The sequence below is a fragment of the Physeter macrocephalus genome, chromosome 2 (genome assembly GCF_002837175.3).
Source record: "Physeter macrocephalus isolate SW-GA chromosome 2, ASM283717v5, whole genome shotgun sequence".
NCBI classification, from domain to species: Eukaryota; Metazoa; Chordata; class Mammalia; order Artiodactyla; family Physeteridae; genus Physeter; species Physeter macrocephalus.
Window position 1 is genome coordinate 38,417,381 of NC_041215.1, and position 4,658 is coordinate 38,422,038.

The following is a 4,658-nucleotide window of genomic DNA, read 5'->3' on the forward strand; positions in this document are numbered from 1 at the left end:
ACGGGCCTCATTTTTCTCATCTGGAAAATGGGAGTATTGAAGTGTCTCCCTCTCAGGGTGGGGAGGGGAATTAAATGGGGCGACAGGTAGAGCACAGGGGCTGGTTCAGCTGAGTGAGCACCCAGGCGCGCTGTTGCTGCTGCCGCAGCCGCTGTCTTCCAGGGCAGTGTCAGCGCACTGTTCCTGTGAAGGGCCGGATAACTAGGAAGTACTTTAGGCCTTGGGTGACCTACGGTCTCTTGGTCACAACTACTGCCCTCTGCTGTTGTAGTGTAAAAGCAGCTTCGGCAATAGGTCATCCACACTCTCAACCCTTGTTCTCTCCTTTTTAAATTGAGATATATTGTCATACAACATTGTTAGTTTTAGGTGTACAGCATAATGATTTGACATATGCCCTTATGGTGATATGATCACAATAAGTTTATCCATCACCACACGTAAATAGTTACAAATTATTTTTCTCATGATGAGAACTAAGATCTACTTTCTTAGCAACATCCAAATACACAAAACAGTGCCGTCAGCTACAGCCACCTTGCTGTACATTACATTCTCAGGACTTATTTATCTCATCATTGGAATTTTGACCTTTTGACCACCTTCACCTATTTTGTCGCCCCCCCCCCTTTTCCTTTGGATATATTCCCAGGAGGGGAGTTGCTAGATCATGTTTTCCATAGCGGAGGCACCAATTTCCATTTCTACCAGCAGTGCACTAATTTCCCTTTTCTCCACATCCTCACCAACACTTGTTATCTCTTGTCTTTTTGATGACAGCCATCCTGACGGGTGTGAGGTGATATCTCATTGTGGGTTTTATTTGCGTTTCCCTGATGATGAGTGATCATGTACCTGTTGGCCATCTGTATGTCTTCTTTGGAAAAATGTCTATTCAGTTCCTTTGCCCATTTTAAAATCAGATTGCTTGTTTCTTTGCTGTTGAGTTATAGGAATTCTTTGTATGTTTTGGGTATTAACCCTTTATCAGATATATGATCCGATAGTACTTTCTCCCCTTCTGTCTGTTGCCTTCTGAGGCTTTCTGGATGACGGGGCTTCAGGCCCTTGGGATCCTCTGCTTCTCACACGTGTGCTTTCAGTAGTGGGTGGGGCTGTGTTCTGATCAAGCTGACCGTGGCCGTGGATCACTAACCCCTCTTCTAGGAGGCTGGCTATGGGGAGGGGTGCGGTGGTGGGTGGACACGATCCGCCTGAAGTCATCTGGCAGAAGGTCATGTGCTCTAGAATTCACATCTCCCAGCCCAGAAGTGATGGGGCAATTTGTAAAGGGAGGACCTTGCTGCTAAAACACTGAGCAGGTGCTCTTGTTCTTTGTTGGAATGACCTGGAAACCAAGTTGTGTGGAACAGGGAATTTCCCCAAGTCAGACTTCCTGGCCTGCTGTGACCTGCCCCAGGCCACTGTCACTGAGGAGGGAAGACCTCAGGCGGGGACAGGAGGACCTGCTGGATTGCACTTGTCCTGCTTGTCAAGGATCAGTTCTGTGACATGTGGCACGTGTGCTTTGCTTTGGGCACATAAGAGGAGAGGTTTTTTTGTGAAGGACTGGCTTTTTCCTCTGATGGAGGTCCTACTGTGTGCCAAGCACAGCAATCCTCTGAGACAGGGTTGGAGAGCTGGGCACAGAGTGGTCGGGAAAAGTTTCCAGGTCACACAGCCAGGAGGGGCAGTACTGGGGACTGATGCAGACCTGACACCCAGAGCCATCATGATCCCACATGTCAGTGTCCCTCAGAGAGGCCTGGGGATCGGGTCTAACAGGCTAGGACTCTGCCGTAAGAGGGAGGCGGGGCATTTCATGAGTCTGAGAGGCCTCAGTTCTCTTGTCTGCATGGGGCTGAAATCAGTAGCCATTTCACAAGGTTTTGAGGAAAATTAAACATCCTGACAGAAACCTTGAAGCAGCGCCCAGCACACAGGGAGTGCCGTGGGATCAGCTGCACTAGTTTTCTTATCTTTTCCTCTCCCCTTTGCTGGAGAGGAGACCTAGTGGGGGCCGGGCCTGTCCCGATTCTCACCCCCTCTCAGTGGCAGCAGGGGGCGGTGCCAGGCTGGACTCTGTCCTCCGCCCCCTCCTGGTCAGCCGCATTCCCCGCACCTTGGTTGCCTGGAAACCGTGTCCCGGAGGCTCACGGGCCCAGCTGCTCCGCGGCACGTGGGATCCTCCCGGACCGGGGCACGAACCCGTGTCCCCTGCATCGACAGGCGGACTCTCAACCACTGCGCCACCAGGGAAGCCCGGTTTTCTCATCTTTAAAACAGGGACAAACTGTTGCTGAGGCGAGCAGCCTGATCCACTGCCAGGCACTGTCCTACGTGCCTTAGAAGTAGGAACCCACTTAATCTTCATGGAACTCTGAGGCATAGGTACCTCTTTTTGTAGATGAGAAAACGGAGGCACAGAGAGGTCGGGTGACCGCCACAGGTCAGAGAGCCCAGGTCATCGGTTCCGGTGTCCGGGCCCGTGGTCAGTGCCCATATTGGGTGTCCATTGCCTCCCTTTGCCACCAGTGGGACCCATGGCCACAGCCTCACCTCAGTGTCATTATCCCCCAAGCTCCCAACCTAGAACCAAGTACATAGCAAGTGCTCAAAAACAGGTTTATGGCTGCAGGGAAGGCACACTCGCTCTCCTGCACAGGGATGCTTCTCTTGGGGAGGCCAACTCCAGCTCTGCAGCACTCAGAGCAAGGCTCGTCGGGTGCTTTAAGCACTGAATCAATGCCCTGTCGAGGAGGTGGAAGGACACAGGTGGTTGCAAAGCTCCAGCTGTTGCAGATCCACTGACGTAAAGTGCAGCCCCGGAAGACTCTGTCCCCTCCATACTCTGACCAAGGGGACTGGTTCTGGGGGACGAAGCTGTCCTCTGAACATCCAGGAAGAGGCACGGGGAGGGGGGCTGTGCAGTGACAGAGCATTCAGTCTGGACTCTGCCTCGGGGCAGCCGCCCAGCCCACCCTTGGTCAAGCATCTTAAACCAAGGGCCTTGAACCAGGGCCCAGCAGCAAATCTACATTTTATGAATTAATCCTAATATTTAAAAACTGGAAGATTTCAGACAAAACCCAGGCTTCTAGCTTGGTTTGTTTTGATATGAAGTGAGACGTTCCGGCCTCCTGGGTGACGTTCCCTCCGGGCAAAGCTCTTCTGGGGCTGAGTGGGGGGCCCCCTCTGGACGGAGCTTGTGTCCCCAGCTTGCCACAGTCCCCACCACCCCCTAAGCTTCCCCCTGGGCCCAGGCTCTCCCCCGGCCTCTCCTTGCCCGGCCCCGGAAGACATCTGAGTTTGCAGTCCTCCCTCTAGCCCCGTGGAACTTCACTGCTTCACGAGGGCCTTGAGGGCCACAGCCGTGTGGAGGCTGCCCTGACCCCCCGGGTAGGTGGGATAAATGGGGCTGAGAGTGCAGCCCTCAAGGCAGAGGTTCACCACATGTCCTCCGAAGGCAGCCAGGAAAGGGTGGGGTGGACAAGGCCTGGGACCAGGGGCTCTGGAAGGTGACCCCAAGGAATGCCGTGTCTTCTGACTCCAAAACTGCATCGTAAGCTCTGCCCTTCTCTCACTTCCGCATGCGTCTCTGCATCCAAGCATTCCCCAAACCCTGTCCGTGCTGGGACCACGGTCCCAGGGTCAGTACTGAGGGCAACAGCAACAGGCTCCCCGCCCAGATCCACTCCGGCAGCTCAAATAGCTCAGCACTGCAGTGAGAAACTGTGGCTCCAGACGGATAAGGGACTTGCCCTTAGAGGAGTTAAAACCCAGCTCTGCTGGTCTCTCACGTTGGTCCCGAAGAGCAGACAGTCTCCCAAGGAGACGGGTCATCCTCAGGCAATTGCAATCAGGTGAGCTAAGTACAGAGCAGGTGAGTGTGTCACGGTGAGGGCAGGTGCACTGGACAGGCAGGGTCAGGGACAAATCCCCCAGAAGAGCAGGGTATTAAAGAGTGAGGGCGTTGCTAGCTGATAAATAGAGGAAAGGGGTTCCTGGTGGAGGACCCAGCTTGTGCAAAGGGCTGGAGGTGTGACACAGCGTGGGAAGCAGGCCCCCGTGTTGAGGCAGGAGGAGCAGGAAGTGACAGGAGGACCCTGGGAGCCCCTGGACTCCCCTCTTCCTGCGCCCGAGACCCAGCCCTGCGCTGTCTCCTCCTCCACATCCTGCGTTTCTATCCCTCCAGTCTCAGCTCAGACACAACAGGTGGATCCCACTTTTTTTAAAAAATGTTTTTAATTGAAGTATAGTTGATTTACAATATCGTGTAAGTTTCAGGTGTACAGCACAGCAATTCAGATGTATATGTTTCAGATTCTCTTCCCTTATAGGTTATTACATAACATTGGGTATAGTTCCCTGTGTTATACAGTGGGTCCTTGTTGGATATCTATTTTATACATAATAGTGTGTGTATCTTAATCCCAGCATCCTAATTTATCCCTCCCCCCTTTCCCCTTTGGTAACCATAAGTTTGTTTTCTGTGTCCGTGAGTCTCTTCCTGTTTTGGAAATAAGTTCATTTGTGTCTTTTTTTTTTTCTTTTAGGTTCCACATATATTTGTCTTTCTCTGTCTGGCTTACTTTACTTAGTATGATAATCTCTAGGTCCATCCATGTTGCTGTAAATAGCATTATTTCATTCTTTTT